The sequence below is a fragment of the Lepidochelys kempii genome, chromosome 11 (assembly GCF_965140285.1).
Source record: "Lepidochelys kempii isolate rLepKem1 chromosome 11, rLepKem1.hap1, whole genome shotgun sequence".
Classification (NCBI taxonomy): Eukaryota; Metazoa; Chordata; order Testudines; family Cheloniidae; genus Lepidochelys; species Lepidochelys kempii.
This window is the reverse complement of record NC_136390.1, coordinates 14210109-14233387: the sequence shown is the minus strand read 5'-3', so window position 1 is coordinate 14233387 and position 23279 is coordinate 14210109. Positions and strand designations below refer to the sequence as shown.

The 23279-nt window shown below is 39.9% G+C and overlaps 1 long non-coding RNA gene across 2 annotated transcripts in view; it reads left to right on the top strand.

Moving 5' to 3' along the window:
• LOC144930948 (uncharacterized) overlaps window positions 1-23279 on the top strand; it is a 238306-nt gene that overhangs the window by 213785 nt on the left and 1242 nt on the right. The gene's annotated exons all lie outside the window — the stretch shown is intronic.

The following is a 23279-nucleotide window of genomic DNA, read 5'->3' as shown; positions in this document are numbered from 1 at the left end:
TTAGCCATTAGACTCTTATGGTGCCTCTAACTTGAGTTTTAGATATTGGAATCCCCAGTGTGTGCCTGCAACAAAAGCTGTTGCTTGTGGTGAATTCCATCTGAATAACGGTCTGATCTCTCACAAGAAGAGTGAGGCCTTGTTAAAGTAAATATGATTTGTCTTTACCAACATCTGGCTGACAACCCCACTACCATCCTGACAATTCTCTAAATTCCCTATTTCATGGAGCACATATAAAGCTCTCTGACTTTCATTTGAGGAACATGACCTACCGGGCCCCAGTTTGTTCACTGCTTTGCTTTGGTGGCTCCCATGGTCTCATGAATAGTGAAATATGATGAGATCTCAGGGGCAAAACTTCCATTTACAAATATACTCCCAGTGGCCTTTTAAAATTTGAACTGCATACACCATATCCTTGGTCACACTCTACACATGGAACAAAATCCAATATCCTAGGAATCTCTCGGGAAAGATCCTGTCTGTTCACATCTGTACACTGCAACCTTGATTTTCTCTTTTCCTTGATGAATATGTTTCAAGTCCTGGGAGGATGCTGGTATGTTTCCTGCATCATATATATATTCCTGTATCATATATTCTTAGAAGGTGTGTGATTTTTTTTCTCATTCATTTTTGTGTCTAGAGCAATTACTTTCCAATATTTTCAGCTGCATCGTACCACTCACTTGGAGGGTAAGGCTTCGCTACACTGCAGTTGGCTGAATCATGTAATATCCCATTCACAAACTTTTCACCAAATTAGAAAGAAGGTTTTTAGCTGTCTTCTCGGTAGTCCTTTATTATTTGTTGTTTGTCCACACAGAAAAGAAGGCTAATTTTTTTTTTTTAAAGAGTAAATAGTTCAGCCTACTCCAGTTGATGTGAAGTGATCCTAGGTTTGTGAAGCCAATGAACATCAAGTCAATACTCAACATATACAAGGACAAATTTTCTCCTCATGTATATGATCCCCTTTTTACAGATAAATGTCATGCTGACCTGACTGATCTTTTATTGGAGAGGTCTGGAAGAATACATGGAAATCTGTCAAAAAACCTACCTCTTAGAAGTAAAAAGCAAGGGCTTCTCCTGCATTTACATCCGTGCATGTACCAACAGAGGCATCTGCTGAGTTTACCTCTGTGTGCATACCATGAGCCCTTTCCTGTTCATGATTCATCATGGTCTGTATGGCAGCATGGCAGGGCAGACATAGAGAGACAGGCACTTGCATCCTCATATGAGTCAGTCCCTTTGGACAATAGTTCTGATCCCAGATTTTTCATCACCTGCTCCAGATTAGGAATTCTGTTGTTAAGATTGGGAGCAGAAGCTATTGCTTGACATGAAGTTTTGCTCCTTGTCTGGTAGATTATGCATGCAGACAGGAATACTCTAGTTTTCTTCTGAAAAAGCATTCCATTCATGGGTTTCTTTCTGGCTTTCTTTCCGTCAGATCGCTCTCCTACATCCCTCAATCCTGTGTCTGTTCACTGATAACTGAAGCTGGTTGGAAAATGATCCAAAAAATGAAAGATTTTTGTTTGAAAATTTTCATGAAAAAATTGTGAACATCCTAAAATTTTGAAAAACGTTGGTCAGCTCTAGGTGTCACCCTCTTGGCCCTGCCTGAAATCTTCAGTGGATACCTATCATTACAGCGCTGTTACACATACATTTCAACATCTCTTAAACGTAAAACAAGGGGCCCATTCTGAAGCTACTGTTTGAACACTCCCCAGTTTGTCCTGGTTAATATTACAGTTGGAGATGTGAAGGGTGAGCTCACTTGAAATAAAGTATACCAATAAAATATTAGAGATGTAGGCACCAGTCTTCAAAATTAGGTGCCTAAAGTTATACACCTAATTCCATGCTTAGAAGTAGCTTAATAACAGCTGTTGGATTTTCAGATGTGTCGGAACCCACAGGTTTGAAGAGAGTTGTGGGTGCTCAGCACCTCAAAAAATCCAAGCCACTTTTTATTTTAGGCTGAAATTTGGGGCTGAAATTCTTATTGGCAAATTACAAGAGTAGAAGCAAAAACAATAAAATGGATAAAAAAGTAACTCAGTCAATTATTATAGAAAAGGTTACTTGGAGGGGCCTGTGCTTAAGTTGCAGAACATTGTTTAAGATATTTGGTAATCTTACGTGGCAGAACAAAGTCTCTTTCCTATACTAAAGTCTCTCGCCTTCTGTCTGTCAGCTCTGAGTCCAATCATACGGTCACAATGAAGTATAGGTCAAGTTCCAGAATATCTGTTTGTGTGTTATGGTCTTACTCTTGGCTGACTAGCACTATATCTAAATCAGCATATAGCATTAAGTCATGTCCCTCAAAGCAGATTAAAGAGGTAAAATCAGTTCAGACGACATATGCTTCTTGTTCCCCCACATACGCATCCAACCTGTCTTAGGCCATTGTTTCTTTAAGTCACAACTTCCAGCATCACATGTATAATTGTACTTCTATGTAGTGAAGAAATCTAAGACGCATTTGGGCAAGTTTCTGGCTGCTCTGGACCAAAAGCTTACACACCAGTAATATGATTTATTCAGATCACATATATCTAGCTATGCTAAGATCTTATTGGCTCACATAATCAAAACTTATGCATCCAGCTGCAGCTATCTGTCTCAGATACATTGTATTAGCTTTCTTTTTGGTTTTTATTTGTATATTTATGGGGCGGAATAAAGAGACGCAGAGAAAATAGCCACGAGTAAGTTATTTGTTGTCCAGAACCAGCAGCAGGGGCCGTCAAATCCTACAGAGAGGACAAAGTCTGCCTGGGCATGGAGACGGTGTACTCTGTTTTTCTGAGAGGTGATCCCTCCAGACCTGGTTTACAAAAAATTTATGGGACAGTGTGAAGAAGCCTCCACTTCAGTGCTATCCATCAGGCTTTTTTACAAACACTAAATTAACTTTAAGTAAATAATGAATCTGAATGTGTGACTTGAAAAACTAGAGTGGACAAGAAAGTCTGGATTTAAAATACCTAGAACATTAGACTGGTGTGGCATACGGGTTCTTTCTCAAAGGTAGTGTCTGGAGCCTACACCATTCTTCCACATTTCCCATGACCAGGAGAGTCCTGGATGTACTAGCTGAGACAAACTTAATCTGATGTGGTGTGGACTGGGGATTATGCTAGTGAAAATGTTGGGAAGTGACAGAACTATACGGATCAGCAGTGAAATAGAAGTGAAGCAGCTAAAATAATCACTTGTATAGACAAGGAAGAAATAATATTAAGCAGCATGGCTGATTAAATAATACCCCATGAATTTAAAGAAGTGTTAAGATTCAGTGCAGTACAAATATATTTGTAGAGCATTTTCTAGGATGTCAATATACAAACGCTGCAGCAATTACAAAGTAAATAAATGAAATTGTTCTGAGCCAGGTTTCTGATGCTTAACTATAGGCACCTGCTTTTGAATATGTGGGTTAAATCCAATAATTATAGAATAGGCCACTTATACAGATATACTCATTTGCCTTCCTGGTGGCCACCCACACCCCCCAACAAAAGACCTGTGAGGACAAGCTTGGGAAAGACGACATTTCAGAGCCACACTATCAATGTCTGGAAACAACAGATGTTCATAGAGATTCATCAGAACATAAACAGAGCAGTCTGCCAGCAAGTAAGTATTCATCTGAAACGCAGTGATTTCCATTCGCCTTTCAGGGCTTACTTCACTAAGTGTTTGTAACATCCTTTGACATTGCAGAAAGCAGGTGCTATGGAACTGAGGACGCTACAGCATTAGTACGCATATTCCTGAGCCCATGTGTTTGGTCTGTGTGCTAACTTCCAGGATTTGATGCCTTAGATAATCAAAAACTTTCAAAAATGATTTTACCATGAATCTCACATTTCCTCGCTTTGGAGATGATTTTACATTATGTTTAAAATTATACATGCTTTCACCACAATTAAACCAGTGGAACAAATATTTCATCATATATAACCATCTAACAAAATGATATTAGCACTAGCCCACCTTTCATATTACTACTGTCTCATTCCTCTGGGGTAAAATATGTAGGTACTAAAATATTTTAAAAGAGTATTAATTAATAAAAACTAAAAAATGTGGGTGTGGTGCAGATTAGGCGTCCTGTCTCTGGAAATATATTCTACTGTGGACAGAGTTTTGTGCCTCATCATATTCAATATCAAGACTTCATTACTGGTGGGCACATCCCACACGTGGGTCACAAGGAAATATCCACTAGGTAGAAAAAAGGCAGCTCCGCAGTCTCTTGAAATACTGTCGCCCCAGAGCTGAGCACTGTGTGAGCAGGGAGCTGGAAAGCAGCCAACCCAGCAACCAACATCAGTATCCCCCTTCCAGCCCACTCTCCCATTCTACCAGCTACATACTCAGTGCCTCTATCCAGCACCCCCCGCTCCCAGAACACTCTACTATCCCTATCCCCAGCCCCAGCAACACCCACCAACACCATACCTAGTACTCCCAAGCATCCCCCATACCCCATTCTCCCATTAGCCGCCAACAAAAGTACCATCCGAACCCTCAAAGCCAGCCTTAGAAACCATTCCTGATGTCTTGTTCTGGCCACAGAGAATTGTGAGATCCAAGCGGGTCACAACATAAAACAAGGTATGGTTTTAGGATTCCAGATGGAAACTACTGCTCTTGACACTTTTATTATGAGAAAGATCCTTTGGCAGCTATAAATAATCACTTACTTCTAAAGAGTGCTAAATGAGATGTATAGAGATGTATTTTCATCCATTTTAGTATATTTTAATTCCATATGATTTGCATATATACTGGACACGTATACGCTATTAACCAATATAGGTTTGTTATCAAAACACATGAAGCCAAAATCATCATTAGTGCATAAAACTCCATTGACTTCACTGGAGTTGCACCAGGAATTAATTTGGCCTACTATTTTTACTATGCCAACTCTCATTGCAACTAGAAGCTCATTGGGCCCAGCATTGAGGGACATGGGGGCCCACAAGGCCTTGTGCAGTCCCACTCTTCTCTCCTCTTATACTTTGTGCAGCAGGACAAGGTCTTTAGTGTGTTTTGCTGGTTAAACGACCATGTCCATTTTGGAGGGGAAAAAGGCGGGGCTAACAGGTTTATATTGTTTACATGGACTGATGGATTGCTCACTCCCTGGAAACACTGGTGGAGGACCTAACCATTCTTGACCCAAAGCAGGCTATGGAGATGGTCCTAAGTAGGTTAGTGGTTAATAGATGTGAAAGAGCTATATTGGGCTGTGGTTTTTGTTACAAAAGCAAAAGGAAAAGGTAATGCTAACAAGAGTAACAAGCTTGGATTCTACAAGGCCATTCTACTTCTATTTTCATTTTAACCAAAACTAAAGATGTTTGGGGGCTATGAAGGACAATTTCTAGTTGACGAATTTTGTTACAATATTTTTGAAGAGAACATTATTTGTCTTGATTTTTCTTTTTCATTAATCAGCTTTCTTCTTGGACCAATATCTGTGAATAATTCTTGTTCGCTAGCTGATTCAACGGCAGTTCATTGTGAGTAGTTAATATTGGAGCATTGACATTTTAGCTGTTTTCACTAGACCAGAACAGGTGCAAGGCATGACCCTGGGGAATGGCAGCCCTGATTCTTCCAAAGAGAAAGGGGAGACAACTAAGAGTGAGTGGCCGCTGCTTTTGAGTTTAGAGGCATTTCATAGTGCCTCTGGCCCTGATGGCCTGACAAATAGCTGCTGGAAGTAGTGGCATGTGCCTTTTACATTGGGTTTCATGTTTAATAAAGTTGTGGCCTGTTGGCTTCTACCACAACACAGTTTCCAGTTTTATTTCCCATGGGTTCCTGGCAAAAGCAACACACAGTAGTTATAATGTGTCATAAAATAAATATTAGCAAAAGCAGATGAGAATCTCAGTTCAATCTGGAGAACACAGTTCCTGTAACATACATCTCTGAAAACAAAAGTTATCATCTGCTTTAGAGGGTTTTTTCAATATTTTTCAATCCAGTATGATTACGCAACCTGCTGTTTTGAATGCCATAGCTAATAAAGGCAAGTACTAATACAGCAGTTCCTTTCACATTGCTTTAGCCAGATTGCTCTTTAAATTAAGAGGCTGATAGTGTTTCTACTGTAAACCCATATTGCGAGGGCTTAATAGCTCCACTGAACACATTGACATCTAGACTTAATCCTAGCATACAAGGCTTCTGTGTATAGGATCAACTTCTATCCAATGTAGGGAAAATAAAGTGCCCTGCCCAAAGGGTGTGTATATGTAATGACATATGCATACACACAACATAAATCATTACACATACCTATGCATAGACATGCATACACGTATTGTGTGTGTGTGTGTGGAGGTGGTCTACATTTATTAAATTATTCAATCCTGGAATAAACTGTGGAGCTATGTAATAAGTAGGTTTCTTGTGCACCATTGGCCACCTGACCTGCACTCTGCTCCATAATCCTTCTCCCCAGGCGTTATGCTACCATCTCAAACCCCTGAGCAACTTCAACTAGCCACCACATTTTTTAATCAGTCAGCCAGAGAAACGTCCTCCATCTCTCACAAAGATGGAATTCCCACTCCCATACCCCAGATCTGGTCTGAAGCCCAGGATGGGACCAAATTCCATCCTGGGGCAGTAACAATGTTTCTGTATATGAAAATGTCACACATTTGAAGTCTGACACTGATGATGATTTGCAGGGCTAGAGAATGGAAGCATTATACCAGTGGGAAGTGAGAGACTTATTTCTAGCCATGGCACATCTCAAGATAGTGGACTTTAAGTTCATGGCATTTTTAAGTACAGAAAAGCTATTTTAAGTCATTTTGAGGTTCATGGAGCTCCCTCACCGCCTTGCACAGTTGGACTCATAAGGAATGTCCATGGTGCAGTTAAAACCCTGTGCTTGGCTTCTGCCAGCTGACGCAGGCTTGTGGGGCTCAGGCGAAGGGGCTGTTTAATTACAGTGTAGACATTTGGGCTCGGGTGGAGTCCAGGCTCTAAGACCCGGGGATGTGAGAGGGTCTCAGAGCTCAGGCTGCAGTCCGATCCTGACATCTACACCACAGTTAAACAAACCTGAGCCACACCCGCCCCCCAGCCCAAGTTAGCTGTCCTGGGCCAGCCACGAATGTCTAACTGCAGTGTAGACAATACCCATCGTAACCTGGCTTTAAATTCAGATGTACTTAGAAATAGTCACAGTAAAATATTTTAAAAACTCTCTAACCCATTGCTAAAATATGTTTTTCCGTAAGTATGTGGCACATAGAGAACACTTAGCTGAGTGGTGTGAAATAAAGGTTTTTATCAGCACTTGTTTGGGGTGACCAGGTCAGTAATTCCAGAATTAAGAAGGGTTTACATGATAGCTCTTAATAGCTCCAGTGGAGTTGTTTTGCTCTACCAGGTCAAAATTACCCTTCCATAAAACCCTTCAATCTTTACTCACAAGAGCAGACCCATTAAAGTTGTCAGCCACCCACAGGGAAATCAGAGACAGACTCTGGCAGCTGCTGGAGCAGGAGCAACGGAAGAGGAGAGGGAGCCAGGCTGGACTTCACCCCAGGCCTTGGACTGTGCCCTAATGGCCCAACCCCTCTATGAGGCAAGTACATGGGGCAGGGTGGGGCTCCTGTGATCCTCACAGCCCAGAGATCCCCCTCCTCTAGTGCCGTGCTCATTTTTACTGGGGAACCAATCTGACTGCTTGAAGTGAGACATATGGAGGACTCTGAATGAAGGGCTGAACCTCTTAGAGGGTCTGAGTGGGGAGATATGAGGAAGAGGAGCTGAGGAAGAGAAGACAGCCTTTAACATAGATGTTTTGAAATGACGAAAAGCAGTGTGTTTCACTTCACATAATGGCTGTAAAACAACAGCAGCTGTGCAGTGGTTGGGGAACTAGATTCTCTATCTGTAGAAAGAGGGGGCAAAGTCTGGGTAACAGACTACTGAGACAAGGGAGAAAATTGTTTACATAACGCAGGTATGTTGCGGTGGCGTTTAGGCTTCTTAGTGAACCACCAAGATATGCACAGAGTGATTAACACTGAACCAACACCAAGGCAAAGATAAGCTGTGTGCATGTGCAGGGCTGCTAAATTGACTCACAGTGTTGTGTCAGTAACCTTCATCTCCCATCCCCCACTCCACCTTCTCCCTCTGGTCTGTCTTCCCTCACCTTGTCAGGTCTCTGCCTAAGCTGTAAGCTCATTGTGTCCGGGTCTGTGTCTTTTATTCATTTCTCTGTAGGTTACCTAGTACACTTTGGGTATTCGTTGAATAAGTAACAGTACAGGACCTGATGGACCCTTCCCAGGGCAAACACCCATAGGCTGAGGTCTCGTTTCATTTTCTCCCTGGTTAACCCCATGTGGAGTAGGCAGCAGGGCTGTCCCCAAGCCCTGCAGATTCTCCAGAGCCAACGGAAAGGCAGGGCTGTCCATGCATAAGCTCTGTACCTGTGCACTGACTCCATTCCCACAGTGGTCCTACCTGCCATGATGGTGTACCAGCAATGGCGCTTCTACACCCAGCTGCTGCCCTGGGTCACCCTCTCAGGGGATTTCCTAAATGCAGAATGGGGAGGGCACAGAAAGAGAATGCAGCTTGGGGAATGATGCCATGGAAGAGTCTGGCCTTCTGTGTAGGTGCACTAGGAGAACCTGGGTGCAGGGTTGGGCTCTACATAGGAGACTGTAATAGCTCTAGGGTAGCCATCAGCGGCCCAATCCTGCTAAAGCACAAAGTGGGGGGGGGGTTGCAGTGTGCAAGCAACAGAGAACCAAACTCCTAATGTATTTAGGAACTGCCTTGGTCTGCTGTATAAAACTTGATTTAAGCCCTTTGAAAGGAGGGTGATTTGAACTTGCGAGACCGAGCCAACCCTGTTAAAGCTATTTAGTTCTATCATGGGGCTGCGTTTGAGTTCATAGATTGCTCCTGTTGCACTATTAGCATCTATTGTGTCAATTGGGATACTGTGCCTACCGAAAATGCGGATTTGGGGTGCATGAGGAATACAGAAACATTGGCCCAGATCATGAAAGGTTTCAAGATGCCAAACTCACATTAATTTCAAATCCCTTTGAGGATCTGGGCCCTTGTCTCTCATGATTGCCTTGTTAATATACCCATCAATATTTATACAGGATGCTACAGTGATTACATAGCAGCTTTACATTAAGTTCATCTGGTAAAATATACATACATTAAAGTACCTATAACACTGATATTTAATTGGGGGAGATAACATTATACTCCTTATAAAGTCCAAAGTATGTGTTTATATAAAACTCAATGTGCACAATAGATACCAGAGAAACTGGGCAAATACTGTATACTTAGTATTCTTTCTTGACAAGGTTTAAGAATAGAATATATTCATGAACTAGATTAAATGTAAAGAACCTGCAATCTGGTGAAACCAAGATAATCCAGGAAAATATAATTTAAGGCTAATACTCTGTAATTTACATAAAGCCCTGTTACTTGCAAGTGCAAAGCTGTATTTAAGTTGTTAACCTTATTTATAGGTTTCTACTTTATTCAACGGGCAGGAGCATTTAGTGTTGTCTCCTGCAGATATGCTATTTGCTTACAGTGCAAAAACATTTCCTTTTACCTTTGGAATGTCTGACTTCAAATACATCGCGTTCAGTTTATAGATTAATTGTGCGATTTTTGTTTCGAGAGGCTCCAGTCTCAGTTTTGCCTGAAAAGAAGTGTAGGGTCAGGTGCCAGGAAAATGCCTCTTTTATGATTTTTTTTTTCATGATAGCCCAGTTTCTGGGAATCAGTGCCCTATTTGAGCTGGGCACTGGATCTCCTCAGGGAGCCAGAGAGGGAATCCTCTCCAAGAGTGCAGAGTGACTGTGGAGCCTCTCCATCGCTAAAACTGCAGTATCTCCCTATTCTTCCTGGAACCTTGCTCTGTGGAGATCAATGACCAGCAGTTCCACATAGCAGCAAACCCACAGTCCCATCTCTCCTGCACCCATCTCATGTGAACATATATCCTACAGGAAGCTGAACTCCATGCAAGGGGTGTGGAATCCCCAAAACTTCCACTCCATCATCCACACACACACACAGAGTCATGCATTATCTGACTACGGACCGTATGAAGGAATCTTAATTAGCCATTTCCTATTTACAATGTATATGAGATCTTTCTCTGTTCCCATGCATAGATTTTTAACTCAAGGTGTAGTGTATCATAAATGCACTGAAAATAATCATACCATATTGCCTCAGCAACATGGCTGTGTACACCTGATAGTATGGAAATGTGGTGCAAACACATTTCGATTCCTACCTGTCACAAAGCTAGCGTACAAGGCTTAGTCCTATCCTAACTTCTTGTTCCTTTATCTTGTTTAATTCTGAGCACTCTGAGATACGGCTATATCTCTGTGAACTCAAGTGGATTTGTTCCACAATACATGTATGTATGTAAGACAGATGTATTATGCATACATAGTATTACTGTGTATATACAGGAGTATAGAGTGGAGTAGATAACGCTATACCTAGATGAGTCTTTATGACATGCATTCTTTCAGTATTAAAACTTCTGCGGATTTTGTATATCTGTTAACATAGTTCTAGTCCAAAATTCTCCTCGCATTAGTTTTAAGAGAAAAGTCTTTGTGACAGCTGCTGCTGATTTACAACGAATGTTTAGCCACTCAGGGGTAATTGTATTAAACTAAAAAAAAAACCTGCTGTAAAGTCGACCGCAATCTGATTTTTAATTTACTGCATCATCAGCTACTTTTATGATAATATTTAATCTGCTGAAACAAAAGTACTGCAATATGAATATCTATAACATTGAAGAGAGATTGTTTTTTAGCAGTTCTGCTCTTGGGGTTAGGAGTTGTTAATTATTATATGAATAATCCATGTGGGTAAATTTATTTATATTTGTTTTCACTGCTGTAATACTAAAATAAGTAATGCATTGTATTTCACTGTAAACTGCTAACAATTAAGTATGGAAAGTGGGTATTATAAAAGAAAAAATGAACACCAGTGTTTTGCAATGATGACATTAATGTAAATTCTTTAAAAGTGTGCTGCAATTCTACTAAATGAAATGGTGGCTATCAAATAGCAGTTTCCATTTTTTTTTTCATATAATACATATACTCTTCATGCAGTTGAGATAGTCTTTTTCATGACCATATTTAGCAGAGGAACCACATAGATATAAGAAACATAGAGTGATCTCTTACGGATTAAACTGTTTTGAATTTACAGGCCCATTTCCGATTGTACTAGTGTGTGGGCCTGATCCTGCAGTCCTTACTGAAGCTAAATTCCTGTCGAATGCATGTTGAGTTCAGTGGGATGTTTATCTACTTGAGAATTGCAGAATTAGACCCTTAGAGCCTGATCCAAAGCTCACTGAAGACAATAGAAAGATTCCCCTAAATTTCAGTGGGGCTTTGAATCAGCCCTCTATTGTTTGCCTGTGTTTGTATTCTTCGACACACTAGAATTTTGATAGCTACTTTCCACTAAATAACAAAAAATATTGTTAGGAAGGGTTATTTTTATGTTTATCTTAAGTATTAATTGGTTACTGTAGAAATAATGTGGACCAACGTGACATGAAAATCTCTTTCTATCTATGCCTATATCTAATACCTGTTAAAAGAAAAAGACTTATTTAAAGGAATACACTGTCCGTGCGCCAAACTAACAGCAACAGAAATACGGTGATGTCCTTTAAAATGAAAAGGGAATAAGCATGTTAGAAAAATGTAAGTCTCTCCACACGAGAAGGTATACTGCAAAAGAAATTTGACCTAATAAAAGAACAGAACTGTTAAATGAATTTTCTGTGTTCCAGTCCATTTAATAAAACAGCAGAGCTCTCTTAAATGATTACCTGTGAAAGAAATAGATCTGTTAAAAGAACAGGAAAATATTGGCATCCCTAGGAATGTATATTGTACCATGTGAATTGCTGACCTTTAACAGTCCTGAAACATTTGTATTATATACACCTTCACAAAGTGAAAATATAGCTTTAGTTTTAGTTACACTAACATATAATTGATTACCTATTTAATTTGCGAGAGAGGTCTGTTGTGGAGCCTATTATAATATCAGCAAGTAAGGGTAACAAGATAAACAAAGGTAAAACAAATAATTCTTAATGCTCTGCAACTACCTATTATTTTATCCAAACAACTTCTGCTTTTGCTCTCTCCTTATGGTTGGATGCTTATTCCCTAGGAACAGAGTGGAAGTATCTTTTTTCCTCTGTAATTAGCTTGTTTCAGAGCTCCCACAAATGCTTCCTATCATAAATTTTGCATTGCTCTATGCACAATAATGCACATAAAATTAAATAAACAATTTAATTAATTTAATTAAAATTAAATATTAAACATATTGTGTATAAGAAGCCAGTGTCTTTGATTTAATTGGGCGGGAGTACCCAAAGCAGTTTGGGTAACAGTGAAACATAATTAAAAACAACAAGTACGGTAGCCTCTGGGTATGAAGAATAGTTGGGAGCTTTCTCCTGAGAAAGGTTTATTTAATTAAAACTAAACTAATCTTTGAAAAACACTTGATAAGCATTTCATAATACAAATCATAATCCAAAAATGAAGCTTATACTGCATCTACACGATACAGGAAAATAACCTTAAATAATTTTAATTCTGCCACAAGCTACTTCCTTAGCATGGTCAAAATAATTCAATAAACAGTATGTTTACCAGCTTTAAATTCGCCGTACCACTGAGTTCATTTAGATAAATATTAGTAAGTTGTTTAAAGGTCTAATGGATCCGTAAATTATAAATCTGAGAATTAATGATTTATTTAGACTGTTTATTGCTTCTTATAGTGGTAGATATAATTCTAGGCGAGGAAAACACCATGAACGCATTTAAAAGGCAGCCTGTGGATATGGCTGTGTTGGCAGGTGAGCCCTTTGGCCGCATTCATGTTTCAGTATAAAGATTGTGCTGAGTTTCAAACCCAGCCTTCGACACCTTTCACTCATAATGCACTATATTATTTCAGCATCTCATACCAGGGGAGAAAGAAGTCGATTATTTATAGGGCAGTGTCCCTATCAGTATTTCATGGTTGCCAAATGCTAGTGTTTATATACTATACAGTGATAATTTGAACTCCCTGGAAAACTTGGATCCCTCCCAAGGTGGCAGACTATCCGCCTGGACATCAAAAGGTCTGCTTTGCACAACTGTTCTCAAGCTGGATTGCAAATGCTGACAGGCTTTATAGGTCATTTCAAAACCAAACGCCTTGTTTTAACACTTAGACTGGAGCTGCTACTGCAACAAGCTGCTGGTGCCCACCGGCTATTTAAAAAGTGAATGTACCTAAGTAGATCCTAATTGACACTCTTAGGGCAGTACCCAACATAACTGATTATTACTCCCGTTTCTGGAGAACAGTTTTTAAGTGACCGTATCATTTAACTGACCTTTGATAAATGCGAATATAATTGAAAATGCTACTTTTGGGCCCAGTTGTGCTCCCATTGAATTCAATGGCAAATCTCCCACTGCTATGAATGAGAGGAAGATTAAACACTTCTACTATTCAATTCTGTTGTGTTATCCTTGTTGATTTGGGGGAGGGAAAATTCTTGGGTAGATTCTGTATACTGACTTGAAATTGCTTTGTGTCATATCAGGCCATGAGTTTTTAAACAGACACCCTATTGAAGTTAGTGTCGAGTTGTGTCTAACCCTCAGTGGGTACAATATGGCTCTTGACATGGCGTGTGAATTTCACTCCTGTTGGTAAAAGAGTACTGGCCAAATCCATCGGCCATTACTCAGGTAGACGTCCCCGTTGACTCACGGAAGTCCCACGGCAAATTCTTGTGAAAGTCAATGGCATTTTGCCTTGGTAAGGACTTCAGGATCAAAGAACTTTGTGTGTACCCCCACTAACTGATGTCAGGCTCCTCTTCACACTGGCATACACCACATACTCATAATACATACACATACTGATAGGTTTCAGAGTAACAGCCGTGTTAGTCTGTATTCGCAAAAAGAAAAGGAGTACTTGTGGCACCTTAGAGACTAATCCGATGAAGTGAGCTGTAGCTCACGAAAGCTCATACACATACTGTATACATTCTCATTGCGCTTGGCACCTCGTGTGATTGGGGCCATAGTATAGGAGATAGAAACATATGTGGGGGGGGCCAGATTCTTCAATGTCGTGCAGCCACTTTGCACTGCACCACCCGTGGAATCTGGCCATAAAGCTGGCTTATCTGGCCCCACAGGATTGCACCAGTGTAATAGCAATCCTCCCGTAGTGTACAGTCAGCTTAGCAGCTCGTACACCCATCCCATCTCCCTGCTGCCAGCATAGCAGGGAAAAGGGGGCACGAATGAAGCCATTTTAAATTAGAATAGCCTGCAGTCTGTCCTAATTTATGCCAGGCAACCTGCTCTACACACAGTTTTAAACCACCTTTGCACACACACACACACACACCCCTCTAGATTTGCACTGTCTGGAATTTGATCGTTACCCTGGATCTGTCCTGTGGTACATACACAATGAAGCTAGACAGAATATTATCTGTGAACATACAATGTTTCTAACATATATGCCATAGCTGTTATCAAAAGAGGACAGAGCAACATCCATCCTGGTACTATATCACCAGTCATTTAGAACCACCTTGGAAGATATCTATGTCTAGTAGATAATATAAATATAACAAAGTGGGGTTTTTTCCATTCTTCTCAGAGCACGTACATACTTTTCCATTGTGGTTCAATAATTACTGATCAAAAATATAGACTAGCTTTTGGAGTCATGAAATTTGCTAGAAAGAGAGATTATCATCAGAAAGAAATGTGCATTAAAGGAATGGTTCTTCCATTTCCAGAATATAAAACAGACATTGAGAAGAGCAAACAGAGCAGAGAAGAAATGATGGTCATTTGAAAATAAAATATTCCTAAACAATGTAACATTGGATTAACTGTTTCATGTATTTATTGTGAAAGAATATATAAAACTTCACATGAGAAACTATCATTACAAGTGAGAAACAATGGAGAACTGTTGAACACACACTAGTCTGCTTTAAGTTTAATGTTTCTATAGAGAAAGTACAAGACCTTGTTCCTGTTTCTACTGAATCCAAAGGCCAAACTCTTATTGATTTCAGTGGAAGCAGGATTGGGCCCCAAGGTTTTAAACTTTCACCCTACAATGTATTTCAATAATACTGTGAATTTACTCATCTTAAAATATAAACGTGATTAATATGTATTTATTGCTGACAATGCCATTGTGAAATATGGCAAAGAAAAGATAATGATGTAATTAGGGACCTGATCCTGCAGTGTGCCGAATGCCCTTTATTTCTATATGTAAAAAATGAATTGAACATAAAAATGACACATTGAGTACAAGTCTGCACTCATGCGAATCAGACTATTGATAGCAAAAAGGGCTGACTGGACTAGACAGGCTTTCTATGGTCTTCATTCAAAGTGTTCACATAATTCCAGTGAATCTGTTGTGAGTAGTAAATCATGTGAACTCACGATTAGTTCACTGTTTTTAAATTTTCTTACAATGGTGTAAATACATATTCCCCCAAACTCACAATCTAGTTCTAAAGAGACACATTAAAATATTTGCATTGGTTTATCCAAGATTCATTCTAAAAGCTACTTGTCATTCATTGCATGTATAGCACTAACTTAAATTAATGCACAGCTAATTCTGTTATTTAACCACTGAAGATTTACTGGTTCAAATGGTCACTGCCATTCAAGAACAGTCACTTTGGGGTGTTTTTGTGTGTTTTATTTTGTTTGTCTTTACTGGTCAGTAAACTCCTTTGGCAGGTGAACATTTATTTGGGTCTTAGTCTAAACGAGAGAGATTTCCTAGGGAAAAAAATGAAAATGCACCGGCAAAGGTGATCAGGCAATGGAATAGACTGCCTAGTGAGATAATTATGGCATTGGAGATGTTTAAGATAATGTTAGACAAATTTATGGCAGGATTAGTGTAACTTTTTATCCTGCTTGATGCAAAAGGTTGGGACTAAGTGATTGAAGAAGTCCCTTCCAAATCTATCTTCTTTGATGCGGTACACGAGAATAGTATTGCTTAGTTTAAACCCTCTAGCTCCTATCCTGAGTACATTTTAAGTTTATCTTGGTATATCTAAATAAAATAGCTAACATTCTGGGTATTGTTTAGGGCCAAATTCTGACATCCTGACTCAGCTTTACTCAATCTTTACTCATGCAAAATTCCCATTGATTTCAATGACAGTTTTCCCATTGTAATAAAATTCAAGGGACAGATTCTGATCCAAGTTATGTGGGTGTAAATCTGCATTCACGGAGGAAAAAAATCAGGATTTTGGTCTTTACTGTAGTATTTCATGTTCAGGCACAGGTATGTTTCTTTGTAATTCTTTTTTTTTTTTTCATAATTTATTAGAAATTGTCAGAATTTGCCTGGAAGTTTTGTAATTTTAAATGAATCTCCCAACTAACTCTTACAAGATTGTGATAATGATACCCTATAACTAAGTAATGCATATCTAAGTACAAAAATCCACTGCAAAGACATAAGCATTGATAAAGTACAAAGGTAAGCCTGATCCTGCATTTTTAGCATACTCGGAACTCCCGCTGAAAGCACTGGGCTAGATTCTCATCTGGTATACATCAGCATAGCTCCATGGAAGTCAAAAGGGAAGTTCGTTGTCTGTCTTTGCCCTCTTTCATGTCAGTGAAATCAATGGAGTTGCATCAGTTTATTACCAGTTGAGGATCTTGGCCACTGTCTCACTTCATTGACTTCACTAGGATTTTGGAGTGTGCAAGGAATGCAAGAGCAGTCATTTTCACTTGGGGTTGACTATAAGATGTTGGTGCTAGGAGGCCCTGGAGGTGTCTGAAAATTAGTACAGCTCCCATCATTTGGCTTTTATCTGTTTTATTACTTACAGGGACAAATCCAGCTCACTTTATTCATTAAAGTCATTGGGATTTTAGGGCTTGTGTTGTGGTCATTAACATAAGGATCCAAATCCTAAACTGTGGTAAAAGCAGCATAATTCTATTGAAGTCTCTATTGAGCTGTAACGATTTACACCAGTTCAGGATCTGGCCAAATGTTCAGCAAAAGACATAGATGAGATACATAAAAACAAAATGATAGGCATTAGTAACTTAAATGGCACTTTTGCGTGTACAATCAGAATGGAGCAGTGTAATAGAGTTTTAGATTCAGCTGGGATTTGTGATTGCCTGTTGTTCTCTTTTTTCATACCTACAGCACTGTGTAGGCCATTAATCTGTTATTGTGGTCTAGGCAATTTTGGTATATGCTTTTAAATAAAACTTCATGTGGACGTTGGCAAATCTGCATACATAACACCTTTTGGGCCTAATTCTGACCTCACAGACACATGCTCTACACAGTGCCACTGACTTCAGTAGAGCTGCTCTTATTCATGCCAGTGTCAATGAAATCAGAATGAGGCTATGTTTTTATCACTCATCTCTGTGAGCCCTATCCTGCTGCCATCGTGGCAAAACTCCCACTATCTCTCGTCATATCAGATTAGCTTCATTCTGTGGACTGAAACAATACAAGAGATGTCAGTGTCTTTGATAGAGCATGTGTAGTCTATCAAGTAAATGGTGCACATTTTAAAAAGTGAAATATAAAAGATCTACATCACTGATGTTCTAATAACTCTGAAAGAGCTAATTTTGTCTATGGGGTACATGTCAGTATCTAAAATGTGTTTACCTGTTACATCATATAACAGATACCTCTGGCGTAAATTTACCTGTGCATTAAACCCTACATAAATGCACCCGTATTTGTTCCCATTCCCACACACCTCCTCCAGAGATCTGCGCTCTCTCTCTCTCTCTTATATGATTAAAGAAAAACAACAAATTAAATAAAGCCAGAAAACCTCCTTAAAGATATGACTATCAAATCCACCTAAGCAAAGAGATATATTAGATCTCCGGGCTGCTACTCTGCCTATAGTTCACTGCTTGTGCCTAGGGTTTGGTTTTGCACTAGGAAACTTCTCACCCATTTTCCAGCACTGATGCAGCTGCCACCAGTCAAGCTCTAGCAGACTGGACATAGATGACACAGTCGTTAAAATATCTGCATCTGGTCTACACTAGGACATAAACCAATGGTGTATCTGGTGCAGCTGAAAAGTGCATAAGGAATTTCCTGGTGTAGAAAAGCCTAGTTCTCACAGTACCTAGCTGGCCCAGAACTATATCTCTTACGCAGGCAAAAATTTCAGGGCCATATTCTGAGCTGGTATACATTGGCAGTGCTCCATTGACTTCAATGGAAATGTGCTAATTAATTCATTCCCTCTGCGGCACCTGTCATTGGCCACTGCCGGAAGATAGGCTACTGGGCTAGTTGGACCTTTGGTCTGACCCACAATGGACATTCTTATATTCTTATGTAGGAGCTGGCCTTCATGATAGCTAATGGAAGTTTTGCCTGAGTAAGTTCTGTCGAATTTGCCCCATGATACATAACATCAGTGAAGTTGTTTGTGCCAATAACACAGTATGAACCCACAATTTGTCTTAACTCTCATAGATTTTATGGTCAGAAGGGACCATTGTGATCATCTAGTGTGACCTCCTGCACATGTGTGTTGAAGTCAGGCTTTGGGAGGCAGTATAGTCTGGGTAAGATGCTGTGCTGGGAGTCAGGAGACCTCAAATCTATTTCTGGCTCTACGGCTGTCCTCCTGTTGGCTGCTCTCCTATGTAACCTTGAGCAAGTAATTTTGGCCCAGATTTTATTTAGGTGCCTAACTCCCCATTGTGAGGTAGGCGCATAACTCCCATTAAAAATCTGGGCCTTCACCTCTTCGTGCCTCTGTTTCCCCTACAAACTTCTGGCTGTTATCTACTTAGAGTGTTAGCTCTTTGTGCAGGGAATGTCCTATGTTTCTGTACAGCTCCTGGCACAGTGAGAACTTTGATCTTGGTTAGGGCCCCTGGGTGCTATTGAAAAACTCCTAAAAAGCAGAATGTTAATTTTGGGTACTTATTTGTGGTACAATCCACATGAACAACATGTAATGTTTCCATTGATGCATTTTTAAACATTAAAACCTTGTACTGGCCCCACCTTGCAGTCCTTACTCAGGCAAAACATACACTAGAGTCAGAGTTGTATGTTTGGACAAAAGTTGCAGCTGTGAGAAAATACACAGTCCCACTAAATCAGCATGATTCCATTTTCTTTTGTAAATGCGGAAATCTCATGCTATATTTGGCCCTGTCCAGAATTGGTATCCTCTTTAGATGGTACCTTTTTCTCCTTCCAAAGCTTCAGCACTTCTAAGTTTCCAGTAAAGAGCCTTTTGCTAAGTTTGTGTTAACAGTTTGTGTTAACATTACTCACATGTAACAGGGGTTTTACCAGCATCAAGAGAGGGCATAACTGATTGTTGGAAGATTTTGTCAACTTTATTGTAATGAACAACTGTCAAACAATTATGATTTATGTATTGGAGGGCAATTAAAGGGTGCTTTGTTCTTTCCAAAAAGAGATGGCTGATCCTACCTAACCTTAATATCAGTTATTTCCCACATACTGTCCACTATTTCCATATTTGAGCTTACTCATTAGAAATAAAGCAGCCACCATGGGCCTTACTGTTGGCTTTTATGATTCAAATACTATTTCTTTTCTAAGTTTTGGTGGAACCTGGTGCTTGGACTGGAGATGTGATGGAAACCGTGAAGAGATGCAGCTTTCAAGGGGTATTTTTTTAAAAAATATACATTGTCACAGACATGCTCATTCTGCCTGAAAAGGTCCCTCCAGTGAAAAGATGACACCTCGATGTGTGGTGTATTTACATCCACTAGGATTTCCGAGTCATGTTTCTAGTCAATGCGAGGGAATCCCCCCATGTTTATCTCTGCCCCGTGACATTTTATTGATGACAATCGGTTGGATGCATAATGTGAAACCCACAACGCTAATACTGCCAGAAAGTTCTGAGCTTTAGGGGCGATGGTGACTGCAAGAGCTGTGTGTAATATTAGTGAAACAGCTTTGATGTTCGGGCTTTTAAACTTAAATTAAGTGCGAGGGATTTATTTTTTACCTAATCTGAAAGCAAAAAATTGCAGACGAATCCACAAGGAAACAAACCTGTGGGTCTCCCTGGTGCTTGTAAACACATGCAAAGTTAAAGGGCTCTTGGCAAAGTTTTAAAGATGCAAACTCCCATGGTTATAAAACGCTGATGTAGGAAACAAAGCAAGGGAAAGTCTCCAGCTGTGACATACACCACCGCACACTCCAGCTCTGACATTCCAGAGTTGTGGTTGTTTATGAAAGCAACAAGACCAATAAACCAACTAAGCCACTGACGTTTAGGGCACTCCTGAGTATGGAGGCAACCTGTTTTGTACGGGGAAAGAATCTATTCCTGGCGCTATAAAACTACCCACCCCCACCCCCAGGCGCAAATTTACCAATCAGACAAAAACTACATAGGCGGACAGATAAAACGTACCCGACTCTCGGAAGGTTTTTTTGTTTTGTTTTATTGTATTCAAGCCAGCATCTATTTATGTATTTATTTATGTATCTATCTTCTTGTATTGAAGCTAAACCAGATGACATCTGAGCGTAACAGATGTGGTGCAGCCGACTTAGTGATTTTAAAGTGCGCTTTAAGAATAGGCAAATACTCTGCTTCCCCCCCCTTCCCCCCCCCCCCGCCCCCGAAGCTTCTCCAAAAAGCTCAGTGCCGTGAACGTGGGGCTTTTTCGGTCCCTGTTTACCTGGGTATGTTAAACATGTGGGCCTTATTTCCGAGAGGGACAGACCCGTTTCACGCTGAATGGTTTCTCTTTGACTCACTACCTTGTGATGCTCCTTCATTGATCCCGGTGCATTTCAGAAGGTCGGGTTAGCAGCCTGGTGGTCGTTCGCCCCATGTTATCCCTCTGCGAGACTCTTACAAATAAGACTCCAGCCCTTGGAAAGTTTGCTGTCGCTTTGAAATCTGCTCGGCCTGTCATTTGCTCCCTTCCCTGTCTGTGTGAAAGGCGCTGGGGGGGCTCGGTTTGGTTTTTAACTTCCTCGGGGATACGTACCTAGCGCCAGTCTCCTCAAGTGATTTTCAGAGGTTTGTGATGATATGATTTACAAGTGTAGCTGAGGTCATTGAAAGTAGTTACACAGCCATAAAACATAGCATATCAGACGCACGTCTGTCTTTGTGACGCTGATCTTTCCCCCCCATATGTATCACAAAATAATTCAAATCACCGTGATGGCTTAAGGGAGGAAAAATAACAGTCCAATTGTGAGCTTTTCCCCCCCAACATCCCTCATTTTAAAATACATATCTTGGCGTTGGAGACCCTGGTTTCATTGTATAAGGTCCCGATACGTGGTTGTATTTAACAAGCCGCACTTTTCGCCAGACACTTTGAAAGTTTACCCTGTAATGAAACTAGTCCATGGGTTCACTAGTAAAAGTATCTTTAAAACTCTGCAACCACCTGCCGGGATCTGTTTGTTGGTGTGGGTTAAAGACTGTTATACAGACTGGAGCGGAATAGGCCCTATGAATGTAGGAGGGTTTGTATTGCTGCATCAAGTGCCTGGCTTTCAACAAACATCGGCATGTGATGGTTTTAGCAGACCCTCACGCCTTCCGATTTCACAATGCTTACGCCTCGCCCATGGAGTACTCTGCGCTCTGTCTCCCAGTACAACTGTAGTCCTTCTAAAAGGTAGCTATCAAGTAAGTAGATCAAATCAATTAGCTCCTAGATAAAGACAGAGGCGTCTGCAAGAGGTAGTGATAATGTCGCGATTTGAAATCCAACTAAGCAAAGATCGTAAGAAAACAGAATCAATTCTGTTTGTCTAATCCTTCTATAGGAATATAAAATATGTATGTTAGAGGGAGGCGCACATATATTCTAAACTATATTTTCGAATCTAAAATGCCATAAAGCACTGGAATAATCTGAACACCTCCATCAACTTTTTAATTCACTAAACTTCATCGTTCAAACAAATTATAAATAGTGAAAATTGGTTTCTACAACTCAGATTCTCTGTCAAAAATATCCACGCAAAGCAGTGCAGTAAGTGGGATTTAAAGAGAAAATTCTCTTATTAGCAAGGATGCCAATTTGTTGTTTGCTGTATTCACTTTTTTTCCTTTTTCTCTTTGGTTTTAAAAGAATCGTGGTAGATATTCTCAGAACGGGTTTGAGTTTCAAAGACACTTTTTTAAAATAATAATTGGCATAGTCACTAAGCCATTTTCCTTCTAGCTCGGTTCTGCTGCAATTAACAAAGTTTTTATGCATATAATGAAGTGACAAAGAAACAAAATCTCTTCTCTTTTTTTCTTTTCTTTTTGTCAATGAAGCGGTAGCTCACCTGGTCCAGTAAAGATCAGATCTCAGAGCAAATGACTTCTACTTCCACCAAAGTCTGATTCACCGATTTATTCAACCGGAAGAAAGAGCTTCATTAGCTAGTTTACATACACTCCTTTAAACCTGTTCAGAAAAAGCTTTAGAATACAAAAATACCCCTTCTGTTCTTCTGTCTGTAGTCAGACCACGAAGAATGGTGTTTATATGTTGCTTGACTAACTCTCTTCCTACCAGAGAGGAAGTTAAAAAAAAATTTTAACCTGAAATTCAGAATCCTGTCCCCTGAATTTCAGACCTTTAATCTTTGGCCACATGTTTCGCGATGCTTTCAGATTTAAATGGAAATCTTCATTGTACTTTATATCAGCCCGAATATTAATTCGTAGCTAGTTATGAACGGAGCACGCTGATGGTTTGGTTTGGATTTTTGGTTGGTTGGTTTTGCAACAATATTGTTAAAAACAAAAGCATTCCCAAACTGACTGATTGTTGAGGAAATATTAGACAACCTAGGATTTTCTTTAAAATCCATCCTATTATGTTAGTGCAAGTTCAGAACATAAGTTAGGCAGAATGATAAGAAATAAAGTCTCTTTTTGCAAGTCAGTAAATAACAATTATTGTGCAGCCACACACGTTCATATCAACTTTATAGACTATGGGACAGTAACAGGCATATTCACTCCAAATAGCACAACGATTAAATACTGTAATAAAAAATCACACGTACTCATTGCTGAGAAACATCAGCTG